Below are 12,251 nucleotides of genomic sequence, written 5' to 3'. Positions count from 1 at the left end.
CCACCCACTAACTTCTATTAACAACCTCAAAATTTAGGAACCTGTAATATTTGTAGAGGAGCTGGTAGAAAATTAGTCCTCTCCAGTGGCCTTAGTGAGGCTAAGGCTCCTCTCCAGAAGATTCTTTGAGTTGCCCTCTCCTCTAGGCCTCCACTCCCTGCTCCCACCCAGCCCCAGTGCGAGCTGAGTCAAGCACGGATGAGTCAGGACTTTCCCATCTCACACCTCCCCCCTCAACCCCTCAGGAGTTGGCCCCAGCTCCCAAAGACCCCCTCCTCCTTCACACAGTCCCAGAAGACACTGGGAAGACCTGGCCAGGGAAGGCAGGAGAGCTGATTCCTGGTGGGAGGTTTTTAAACAATGAAGGGGCCTTCCTAGCAGTAGGTCTGGAGCCTCTGAGACAGTGAAAAGAAAGGAAGGGAACTCTGGGAACGCATCACTTTTGGGTAATAGGGTGGGAGGGGGGGACATGTGCTCACAAACACGGGAGCAGGTGCAAGTCACCTGAGTGAAAGGCCAGTAGCATACCCAGAAGAATGTGCCTCAGGCAAGATGGCTGAGAAAGCCTAAGATCACTGCCCTGGCTGTGTAACTAGAGGGTGGGAGCCAGCTGCCTAAGTAAGGGTCAAAATGCGCCTGACCCCAGGTAGAGGAGAGAAACCAGGAAGACTCAGTGCCCAGAACCTCCAGGTGGATAGACTGCTAAAGGCAGGGCAGGCATTCACACACCAGCGGGAAATTGCTTGGTTGACCAACTGGCCTACAGGTCAGGGTCAGTCACATTGCCCTGCTGGAAATCACCCTCAGGCTGGAGATGCCCCTCACTGAGAAGTTAGAGCACTTGATCAGCATGCCCAAGGCCTAGGTTCCATCCTCAGCATAACAGGGGTAGGGGGGAACACTCCAAAGAAGCAACCAGAAAATGCTTTGAAGGGACCATGTACCCACACACAGTGTGAAGGCACCTCTATAAGAGGAAAATGAGCAGCTAGGAACCCCATGATGGGAAGAAGGATAGGGCCCTACTGAGGGCAACTGGGATGAGATCCTTGGTCTCTGGCTCAAGGAGATACAGCCCCCAAGACAAGCCCCCAAGTCTCCTTTCTCTTGGGTGTCAGGACTCCCTGGTCCTTAGACCTCTCCTCTACCACTCAGGTCACTTCCTCTTCCTGAGGTGGTGACTCAGCGGGGTGGGGAGGTCAAGGATTCATAGCCCAGCAGGAAATCTGCTCAAGGACCAAGGTGTTGCTCAGGGACCCTCTATATGGGGACTTCCAGGCTCTGAGGGCCTTCCCCTGGCTCTGGTTCCCTGCAACTTTCCCCATTTCCCCCCACACCCAGCTAAAGGAGACCATGCAAATCAACCATTTTTGCCTGGGAGTTTCCAGCCCCACTCCACCTATAGCCCCAGGGTAAGGTCAGGCAACTCTAACCCTGCAGAACCAAGGAAACTCCTGGTCCTAGACCCCTCCAGTCTGGGATCTTTGAACACAGTGCCTGGGGGAAGGCAGTTCTGCCCAAACTGGTCCACTGTCCCTTCTGGAGCCTGCAGGGACAAGTGGCATTGCCTGGACAGGTCTGAGGTCACCTCACTTCTCTTGGCTCCTTCAACCATTACCAGTGTAGCCAGGCCTGGGGAAGTAATCATGCCCTGGCAGAGGGGTGCCCCCAAAGACCGCTGCCCAATCCCTGGCTGTTCCTCCCCTTGAGGGGAGGGGTGGGGAGAGGGTGGGGGGCACAAGGAAACAAGACAGGGCAGGAAGCCCAGGCAGGCGGCGGGCACTCTGGGCCAGGCACAAACAGCCAACACAGGAAACCACAGCCCACCCCCGCCCACCCCACCCGCCCAAGGCTTTGGGAGAGAGGAGTGCCAAAAGCCTGGTACCCCAACAGAGGCCAGGCCCAGGGGTTAGCCCGGGGCAAGAGTTGTGTGCTAGGCTCTCTATCACTCTCTACCTGGGGAGGGGGAGAAGAAGCCCAGCTGGCAGGGATGGTGCTGCCTCTTTAAATCCACCGAAATCCTGAGCTAGGCCCAACCCAGCTCTGGTTTCACAGGAAGGAAAGGAGCTCAGGAGCCAGTAGGGCAGGCGGTGGTAGCTGGAATTAGCCCCACCGGGCCCAAATATATCTGGTCCCGGCCTGCCACCCCATTGGCACTTCCTGCCCCCTGGCACCTGTACTAAATTGGGGGTGGGAGAGGGTCTAGGTGCTACTTCTACTCTGTGGGGGACCTGTATCTCAGGAGGTGGCCTCTTGTATGGTACACGTGGGTAGGAGGTGACTTCACAAGCCTGGATTCTCTGAACAGGGAGAGAAGAGCAGGGACGCTCCCTGTGGCCATCACCTGGCTTCAGTCCTCCAAGGGGTTAACTGGCCCCTGTTTAGGGGGGTAGGGGTGGCCGAGGAACCTCCTCCAAACTGCCTGGCTGCTCGGAACAATGGAGCCATTGTGGGAGGAGTGGAGTGCGGGCAGGCTGCTGGCACAGCCAGCGCACCATGGGGCGGGACCTCACCCAACGCCTGCCTGCCTGCTGGGCTCTGCTCTCTCCCCCAGGTACACATCCTTCCAGCACCCTCACCTTGCCTGCCTGGCCTAAACTCTTGGCACCAGCAGCACCTAGAGGGCTATTGAGTTCTGCCCACGTTGACATCCAGACTGCCATGACCCTCCAGGAAGCAGGGGCATGTGGGCCAGGACAGGGTGGGGGTGGGGTGATGAGACAGGATGTATGCCTGTGATCCTCCTGCAGGGGAGACAGGAAGGCCAAATGGGGTTTCTGGTGTCAGTCCTGGCACCCTCAGGCAAGAAGGGCTTTAGGGGATTGTAAGAATAGTGTCAGGCAGGGTCCCCTGCCCCCAGGCCTCCTTTTCCACACCCATTCCATAAACCTGTACTCTGAGGTAGATTAGTGGCCTCCACAGCCTGGGATCCTGGTAGGCACCTTGGTATAGTGGAATATGAACTGGCTTTGCAGTCAGGCAGACAGGGGCCAATCACACTCTATCCCTTTTGAGCTATGAGACCCTTTCCATACCTTCATCCCTCCAAGCCTCATCTACAAAATGCGGATGAGTGTGTGAGTGTTTGAGTGTGTGAGTGTGTGTGTGCTGGTTGCTGGGGATCAAACCTAGGGCCTTGGACATGCTAAGCAAACACTCTACCACTGAGCTACATTCCCAACTCTCAAATGAAGATAAGTTTACAGAGTGAGATACGGTAGTGGAACTAACTAATAAAATAACTAAGATTCACTCAGAGTCTCCTCTGACCATCAGGAGATGGTCTTTATTTTTTTAATTTTAATTTAATCTCTTGCAATAGCACCCAAATACATGGGCATGTGGTAAAAGTAGGCATTGTCAAGATATTTGCCCTTCTAGTATCCAAGTCAGCAAGGCCCATGAGCATCATATTAGTGTTACGGAGTACAAAGACTCAGCTTTTCCTCTGGTCCCCTGGCTACCATGCCCCTGGGCACCCCTAGGCTCACTGACATACTCAAACCCAAAGCAGGAACCCAGAGAGCAGCTGTGTACTCTCTTAGCCTTAGGTTTGTGTCTAAAACCCCAGGAGGCAAGTGAAGGGGATTTCCCTTCCACAATGACCAGCATCCCCTCCATCAAACACCCCTCTCCCTGCCTGACCCCTTGGTAATCCCCCTGCAGTGTTGGGCTGGGAGGAAACATGGCCTATTCACTCACCATGGGCTTCTTTAAAGAGTGGAGGGCCTGAGAGAAAGAAAAGGGCAATTGACAAGCAGTTCTGGAAACTAGGAGATCCAGGAAAAAGACCTGTTCTCTTCTAAGCTAGAGAGAGCTATACCTCTCAGGGTGGCCCCACAAGCTCCCAAAGGGTTAACAAGTCCCTAAAAATAACCTGCTCCCAGCAGGACCCGCTGATCAGAACCCTCCAGCCATCTGTTCCCATTTTCTCCTGTTCACATTGGAACATCTGAAACCAGCCCCAGAGCCCCAGCCCAATCCCAAAAATAGCCCCAGCCTGCCCAAGGAACAGGCCCCAGAGGCTGGGCACTGAAGGCATGGCCAGCCCAGCAGTGAGGCATGGCCCATGCAGACAGTGATCTCTGACCACCCCCCACGCCTGGCTCATAGAAGGAGATCCTCTCTGTTCCAGAAGGAAGAAGGGAGCATAGCCAGGGGCTCTGGCTCATCTCTCTTGGTGCCAGACCAGATAGGGCACCAGCCAGCAAACCTACGCCTCAGACCCAGGTGCCTTGGTATCCCAGGCACTTCTGCCACATCTTAATCCCTAGATTCCCACCCATCTTTTTACATAGCTCCCCTTGTTGTGAGTGACACTATCTACTCCAGGGCTCCTCAAGCAGAAGTTCCCAAGCCTCAGTCCCTCCACTACCTATTCCCATCCCAAGGCCGTTGGGGGCTCTGGGCACCCAGTGGCATTCTTTGCTCCAGGGCATACAGGCTAAGGCAAAACTAAATAACTTACTTTCTTTCTCTTTCTCTTTTGTTGCAGTGCTGGGGATCAAACCTAAGGCCTCACATGTGCTAAGCAATGCTCTACCACTGAGCTATAACCTCCAGCCCCAAAGCAGGACTCTCTCCAGCATGGCTCACACTCCCACACAGCCCTGGGAGAATTTCTGGACACCACGGATGCTGATGACTCTGCTGCTCTCTGGACCTAAGGATACCCTTGACCCTTTGCAGCCAGCAGGTGCCAGGCATGCCCACTTGGGCTTCTCTATGCACACAGGCCCAGGCATTGCCTCTTCACACTCAAGAAAAAGAAAAATGCCCAGACAGGGAATCCAGGGAACCCTGAGACCTGAGGCAGGCCTAACAACCACCATCCATAGCACAGCTCCACACTACCACTCTTCTCCCCAAGGAAGGACCCTGACCCCTAGGCCAGGAAGGAGAGGAGGCAGCCATTGAAGTCATTTAAGGACTGAGTGTCTTGTTCAGCCAGATGAAAGAACAGAGCAGCAGGGGATGGATGGTGGGAGGGGTGCTGAAGCTGAACGAGGAAACAGCCTGGGGGAGGGAGGGCTCAGCCCTGAAAAGTGTGGGGAGGTAGGGAGGTAGGGAGAAAGTCCATAGCTCTCTATCCTTCTCCAGGTCTCCTGGCCATCTGGAAACCTTGCAATCAAGGTGTCATCTGACATCAACCGTGGGGAAACTGAGGCAGCAAGAAGTTGGGTCTGGAATGGTATTAGAGTTGAGGACTCAGGAGTGCTGGAAAGTGCTGGAGGCCCATGCTCCAGCCTTCACCTGCTAAAGCCCCTGGGAAGGTCAAGAGCTCCTGTGAAGAGTCTGGCAAATAACAAGGAGGGGGATCCCAAACATTTATTGAGCCTTTACTCAAGTCTTTCACTTGCCTTGTACACTGAATCCTCAGAACAACTAGTAAAAAGTACTTATTAGTATCACTATTATTATTGTTATTACTACTACTACTAGGGAGACAGAGTCTTATTATGTTACCCAGGCTACTCTCAAACCTCTAGTCTCAAGGGATCCTTTTGCCTCAGCCTCTGAAATAGTTGGGACCAAAAGCATAGGCCCCAATGCCTGGCCCTAGAAAGCAACTTTTATCATTTATATCTTACAGGTAAGAAAAGGGAGGAACAGGAAATTAAGAAGCTTGCCCAAGACATACAGCCCATAGTCAGAAGAGCTAGATGAACTTGGCAACTGGGTTCTTAACCAATGCACAATGCAGATGCGCCATGGTATCAGTCCTCCTGCTGCGATGGAAATGAGCGTTCCAGTCTCTCATCCTCATCCCACACACCCTCCCTCCGTTCCCAATGAGTCCAGGTCCAGCACTGGAGGTCACAGTTCCTGCCAGGAAAGGAGATCAAAGAAGCACTGTGCCTCACCCCCTCTACACAGGTGCCCTGCCTGGCCTAAGCTACCAGAGAGCAAAGTTCTTGGTACTAGCAGCAGCCCCGCCCACTCCAATCCGTTACCTCCTCACCCATCCAGGTCCCTAACAGTCAGCAAGGTCGCAAGGCAAATTTCCAGGTCAACAGAACAGAGTCCCTGCTGAGAGATGCCCTAGGCTAGAATGGAGTCTGAGGTCCCTCTCAAACCCCAGGTGGGGGTCAAAGGTCAAGTTTGACCTGCCAGGGAAGGGTGGAGTTCAAGCCCTGCTCCCCACCCACCTGCTCAGCCACACCTGTCCACCGATCCCCACTTTTTTCATGGCCTGAGTTGAAAGCAAGTCCACTTCCTCCCTGTTCCATGGGGTAGTGGCCTCCAGCAGGGAAGGGGCCATTAGGTGAACAGACTAGAAGCCTCTCCTTCCTGAGGTCGGTCCAGGAGAAGCACCTCCCTATCCCTGGCTTCCTTTAGCTTTCCCTAGTCCAACAGGAGCCCACAGGAGTGTTTGTTATGAATTCAGGGAGTTGTTGCTAAGTAAGGAAGAAGGGGAGGGAGGGAGGCTGAGAGAGAGAGAGAGAGAGAGAGAGAGAACTGTGTGTGTGCGCGCGCGCATACACACGCACGAACACATGCTTGTGCTTGTATATGTGAGGTGCACCTGTAGGGCCTGGGCAGCAGAAATCACACTGGGGTGGCTGGCAGTTTGACTGAGCCAGGAGAGGCCAAAGCCAGGGAGCGGGAAATCTACCTTGCCCTCCAGGGGGACTGGGATGACTCTCCCGCTTTCCCAGGGAAAGATGTAGCTTGGAATAGCACGGGCCCTTCACTGGAGTCCAGCTTTAACCCTTCCTGTCCCAGCCCTGCCCCCAATCCCTCCCAGTCCTAAGTTGAAGGCTATTTGCCCAATAGGAGCTAGAAAAGACCCCTCCTCTGGGAGGAGGGGAACACAGGAGAAGGGGGGAGGCAGAAAGCCAGGAGAAGGGAGCCCAGAAGACAAACTGCCAGGCAGGAGGCTAAGCCAGGATGCTGCAGCGGCTGCAGACACAGATCAGGAAGGCCAAAAAGGACACACAGAGCACATGGACCTCTCACCTCTGGAAAAGTATGTGTCGGGCTCACGCTCAAGGGTGTGATCTGGGAAGGGGGCTCCCTGTGGAGAGAGGGTCACAGCTAGAAGCCCCGGACCAGCAATCTATGTCCCTGCTCCTCCCAGAACCCCAGCCCCAGCGCCCCCACAACATAAACATGTATACACGTACACACAGCCTGCAGCTCCAGGAAGTCTCTGTGCTGCTCAGAACCCCCACCCCCTAGGACTTCTGTGGACTGGCTGGGAGCCAAGCCTGACCCAGTTGCCCCACAACGCCACTCCCCTCCCTATCCTGGAAGCAGGAAAGGAGAAGCACTGGAAGACCTCAGAGCTCCCTGAGAGCTTGGCCCCACAGGGAGAGAGGAGAGGAGGAGGACTCCCACGACCTGGCCTGAGGACCTGGGGGAGGGAGGCCAGGGAGGCCTGAGGACCCTGGCTTCCAAATGCAGCCACCCCCAGGTTACCCTATGTCAGGAAAAAGAATAGCTGCAAGGCCTATGTCCCTGTGTGGTCTCTTTGGCTATAACCCTGGTTCCCTGAAGACACAAAGTCCTGGGGACCTGGTCTGGGTGGGAGGGCCTGGGGTGAGCAGTTCAACAGAGGGGGCTGGGTGAAGCTCCCACAGTAGGCGGGAGGGAAGCTGGTGGCTGGGCTCAGTTTGTACTGGGGGTCAAAGGGGAGTTCTTTTCCGAAGAATTCTGGGAGAGACGCCAACTAGAGCAAGCTGCTAACCACCCCTCCCTCTCTCTTACTGCACTGGTGTGTGTGTGTGTGGGGGGGGTCCCTGCCAACCAGACTTAACCCTCTCCAGCCTGTGTTGCTCCCAGGGCTGCTGGGAGGGGTCCTCTGGCTGGGCTCAGCTTTCAGTGTTAGGGGACCGGTAGCACAGGGCACAGGGCATCAGCCTACAAGAACACGGCTGGTTCCACATGGCCCCATCTGGCACCACCCTGTCCTACCAACACCTGGGTGGCTTTTCTGGGCTCCTCTCCTGAAGGTGTCTGCGGTGACGTGTGTGTGCGTGTCTCAGAGACAGATTGAGAAACAAACTGAAAAGTCCTTGCCAAGGCCCTCCCCCTGCTGGGTCACTGAACACTGTGCCAACCTGTGCCTCTCCCCCTCCCTCCTTCCCACTGTGCCCTGGACCAGAGGCCTATCCTCATGCTCACCCCTGCTGCTGTCTCCACAGGTCTTCAAACCATACAAATAGCCCCTGCCTTGGCCCTCTTCTTCCTCCCTGGCTTGCCACTATACTTCTAGAGGAAAGCATTCAGTTATTGCCTGAGATTCCAGAATGGGAAACTGAGTCAGAACAAGGTTTCAGGGCTTCTAGCGCCCATATCCCACAAAAATATAAGTCCACCATCACCACCCTTGCTTTGCCCAAAAGAAACAAAAAATAGCTGGGCATGGTGGCTCATGCCTATACTTTCAGCGGCTCTGAGGCAGGAGGATCACAAGTTCAAAGCTAAACCTCAGTAACCAGGTGAGGCCCTAAGCAACTTGGCAAGAACCTGTCTCAAAATAAAAAAAATATAAAATGGGATGGGGATGTGGCTCAGTAGTAAAGCACCCTGGGTTTGATCCTCAGTACCAAAAAAGAAACAAACAAACAAAAAATAAAACCCTTGGGCCCTCCCCTCCTGCAGAACACGGTCTAACTTCAGTAGGAGGGAATGAGATAAAACATCAAGAAGGACTTCCCTGGATCAAGGATACAATAGCAGCTGGTCCCACCCCAAATGCCTGGGCCTGGATTCCATGGTCCTCTGTCTTTGGCTCAGGCTGAAAATATGAGTGTCTTATCTTATTGTGTTATTTGCCCCTAGCGGGGGGAAATCAACTGTTCTGAACCTTAAATTTGCTACCAAGCTTGCAGTTTCCATCTGGTTGGCTGTTCCCTGTCCCCAATGAAGCAAATGCTCTTAGGGGTGAAGGGGTCACTCTCCTTTCCCTAGCCCTTTACTTTAGAGCACTGTTACACTGTAACTGCCACCACTGTATCCTTAGGACAAGAGGGTGGACTGGTGTTGTCGGGCCCCTGGCAGCAAAGGGCAGAGGGAGAGGGAAAAGGAGAAACTCCAGCTCTTGGCAAAAACCATTTATCCCAAAGTCTCCCCACTCCAAGGACCACAGAATTGCCAGAAGCCTCGGCCCTGCTCCAAGAAACCTCCCTATCAAAGGGCAGAGGACTCCATGTCCCAGGGAGCTGCAGGAGACCTGTGACTACACACCCCAGACATGTTCCCAGGGAGGGGGGAGATGCAAAGCACAGGAGTGAGTGTGTGAGCACAAGCACAAGCACACATCGCAGACACACCCCAGCACACATTCCTCACAGATACCCCCAGATGCATGCAACCCAGAAAATAGGCACATTCAAAGTATCTCTTTATACCCCAAACTCTTCACAAGTTAGCCCCTTAAGACCCACAGAGATGCCCAAATGTACAGACAGCTCAAGAGAGGTCAGGAAACATCCAGGATACTGGCCAGTCACACAGAACTGCCAACAGAAGATACACCTACTCTGAGATACACGCACAGCCACATACACACAAAGTAGTACATGGCCATGTGCTAGCACACAAACTCAAAGGAGCCACCACACAACGCACAGCGTGAAGTCAGATTAGAGGACAACCCCTGGGGGGCGGGGGAGTTAGAGGGGGTGGAGAAGCACACAGGGATTTCAAAACAATCCTGGTTTCGAAATGCTAGAAATGCTGGATTCAGGGCCATTCCCAGTAGAGGCTGGGGGGTGGAGAGTGAGGGGGAGGGGAAGACAGGCTCGCCCAGGGCTACCACCCTGGCAGGAGAAGACAGTCCCAGACCATTAGAAAGGGGGCCCAGAAAGAGACACCAAGGTTAGGAGGTACAACCGGCCCAGAGCCAGACAGGGAGGGCCTGAGCTGCTGGACAGGAGGCAAAGAAGGAGAGGCCTTGGCTCCTGCCACTGACAGTGGCAGTGACCACTTTCTCTACTCCAAGATAGCCTATGGCTCTGCTTCCCTGACTGCTAGAAGAACCCCAGTGTAGGCTGAAAACTAAGGGGTCAGAGAGGGTGGGGGGCAGCCCAGGCCTGCAGAGTTAGGCGTCTTCCAGGACTCCACAAATTCAGGACAGGGTAAGGGACCAAGACTTCCCTATTCTCCACAAGAGGCCCCTAGGGGAGACTGAGGCAGTGAAACACAACATTCCCCACACCCAGGAAGTTACCCCTCTCATGGCAGCCAGGATGCCCTTACTGCCCCTCCCCCAACCTCTAGGGAAAGTCAGCAGAGCTCACAGAGGGAGGGGGGAGAGGGGAGGTCAGGCCAGGCTGGGGGCGGGGCTGTAGAGGCCTGGCCCTGGCACCCAGCAGAGGAAATTCCAGGCTGTAACTCCAGGCTGCCTTCAGGGCCGCCCATCCAAGTGACATGCAGCAGTTCAGCTGCTCCAAGGCTATGGCCTTCTTCACCTAGCCCCTCAGCCCATGACCCTGGCTATCCAGCTCTGAAGCCTCAGCTGTGGGGCTTAGAGGTTGGGACGTAGGAAAACTTAGCACTCCGTGAAGAGATAATCAGCCGTGACAAGAGCCCTTGTGGTCCCTAGAGCCAATCTGAGTCTCTTTCCACAGACCCCTGGTGTGAACCTCCAGAGTAGCTATGGGTGGGCAGCTGTTGGGTCTGGCAGGCAGGGGCACAGATGCCAAGCTAGAGCAGCCAGGTGCTCAACAGGTTGAGCCAGTCCCTGGAACAGCCAGCCCCACCCCAGGGAGAGCGGGCTGGCAGAGGCTCCCTGCCCGCGGCACCCAGCCTGTAGCTGCTTTGCTCCCACAGCTGCCCACTTTCCCACGGTGCCATCCCCCTTTATTCATCCCCCACCCCTAGTCAGCAACAGGGCAGTGCCCAGGGTTCTGGTACAAGGAAGCAAGGGATGCCATTTTCCTGTTACCCTTGGGTGCCCAGGCTCTTGAGGTTCCTCACTATCAGCAACCAAAGAGCTTCAGGGAGAGTGAACACGGCATCAGGGCAGCAGGAACCCCACAGTGCCCTCCACCTCCTTGAGGGCCTCTTCTGATCCTGGGAAGACTGGACACAGACACCATGGCTCCCCAGAGCTGCCCCAGGGCGCTGGGACAGAACTTCAGCCTGCAGGCGCCAGAGGCGATGTGTGTGGGGGGATGTCCCAGCTTCTCCATTTAGACTCCCAGGAGAGAGCCTGTAGAGCTGGTGAGCACTGGCTCCCTCCACTCTTGTCAGAGCTGCTGCTGCCTGCAGCCCCTAGCACTTACCTCCCACCACCCTCCAGGGCTCCCTGGAGCTCCATCCCAGCCACTCCCCCCAAAGGCAGGCAGCCCCCCCTTTGCACAGCATCTCCTTTAATCTAAAGCAGGTGCCAGGCATTCCAGCCCTTGCTGAGTCGACACTGCCACCCGCTAGGCCTCTGCCCGGAAGGCTACTGCCCTGCCTGGTCATGGAAGTTGAGCCACGGGCCTAGGGCTCCTGCCTAACAACTCAGGTACCAGGTGGCAGGAACTAGCTAAGCAGAGTCATGGGTGCCCAGTGCACTTTCAGCAAGCAAAATCACTGGTTTCCAAATTAGCACTAAAGTGCTGAACCCCAGATTTCTGTGGCTGGACCACCAATCCTTCTTTAGGACCCTGCATATCTGCCCACTCCCAAATTTTCCACTCTAGTAATTAGAGACTTGTTCTGAGCTTTCCTATGGACCTCTAGAACCCATTTCCAGCTATAGAGCCCCTGCTACCTGGGGCACAAGAGTCACTCTGGATCCAAGATTATAGGTCTGCTGCCCTTCACCAGCACTTCTCCCAACATGAACCCTTATCCCAATTGGGGTAACTGAGAATCCCCTAGAAGGAAGTGGCCAAAAAGCTGGGCTTTCAGGTCTGGTCCTCCTAGGCCAAGGAGACAGATCACCTGGGGAAGGCAATGCCTTCCTTCCTAGTACCAGATCCCTGCCTCCCACTTTGCCCCTCACCTTCCTCCTCCAGGCTCACTCAGTCCTAAGGCTTCTATCAGCCAGGCCTCAAAACAGACATCAGGAAGACTGGGACTCAGCATGCTCTTCCCCTGGGGCCATGAAATCATGGTCCTGACCCAGAGAAGGCAGCCAAGCCTGTGCTGGGGGGGTAGCAGAGGAATCCCTGCCCTGAGGAAGTGGCTGCTCCTTGGAGAGTCAAGGAGATGGAAAGAAGAAGGAGAATGGAAGCCCTCACCATCCCAACCCCAGACCCAGGTATCTTTGAAAGAGCTGCTCAGAGACATTAGTGGGATTTTGGCAGATA

General features: G+C 54.9%; 1 protein-coding gene across 3 annotated transcripts in view; it reads right to left on the bottom strand.

Moving 5' to 3' along the window:
• Bcl9l (BCL9 like) overlaps positions 1-12,251 on the bottom strand; it is a 29,754-nt gene that overhangs the window by 15,698 nt on the left and 1,805 nt on the right. For 2 of the 3 annotated variants that reach the window (XM_076846312.2, XM_077108829.1), the window contains exon 2: positions 6,961-7,018. The exons of the other annotated variant lie outside the window; for it this stretch is intronic. The gene's annotated coding sequence lies outside the window, so the exon portion shown is untranslated. The remainder of the gene's footprint in view (positions 1-6,960; positions 7,019-12,251) is intronic. 3 annotated transcript variants of the gene reach the window in all.

Source organism: Callospermophilus lateralis, chromosome 2 (genome assembly GCF_048772815.1).
Source record: "Callospermophilus lateralis isolate mCalLat2 chromosome 2, mCalLat2.hap1, whole genome shotgun sequence".
In the NCBI taxonomy this organism is placed as follows: domain Eukaryota; kingdom Metazoa; phylum Chordata; class Mammalia; order Rodentia; family Sciuridae; genus Callospermophilus; species Callospermophilus lateralis.
The sequence above is the reverse complement of the archived record's forward strand: the minus strand, read 5'-3'. Positions and strand labels throughout refer to the sequence as shown.